Source organism: Nannospalax galili, unplaced genomic scaffold, assembly GCF_000622305.1.
Source record: "Nannospalax galili isolate Female #2095 unplaced genomic scaffold, S.galili_v1.0 scaffold199, whole genome shotgun sequence".
In the NCBI taxonomy this organism is placed as follows: Eukaryota; Metazoa; Chordata; class Mammalia; order Rodentia; family Spalacidae; genus Nannospalax; species Nannospalax galili.
Genome location: NW_008343559.1, coordinates 560,965 through 561,189, shown reverse-complemented (window position 1 = coordinate 561,189; position 225 = coordinate 560,965). Strand labels below are relative to the sequence as shown.

The window sequence follows — 225 nt, the reverse complement described above, 5'->3', positions numbered from 1 at the left end:
ATCTCACAGAGATCCACCTGCCTCTGCCTCTCAAGTGCTGGGACTACAGGCCACCACGCCCAACTTCTTTTGGTTTTTAAAAAAATTTTATTTATTTATTTATTTTTAATTTTATGTATATGTATTGCTTGCATGTAAATGTACCCCTGTCATGCAATGCCCATGGAAGCCAGAAGAGGGCATTGGATCCCCTGGAACTGGAGTTATGGACAGTTGTTAGACTTG

General features: G+C 40.9%; 1 protein-coding gene across 3 annotated transcripts in view; it reads left to right on the top strand.

The window, feature by feature from the left end:
- Ninj2 (ninjurin 2) overlaps positions 1–225 on the top strand; it is a 114,854-nt gene that overhangs the window by 78,985 nt on the left and 35,644 nt on the right. The window lies entirely within an intron of this gene.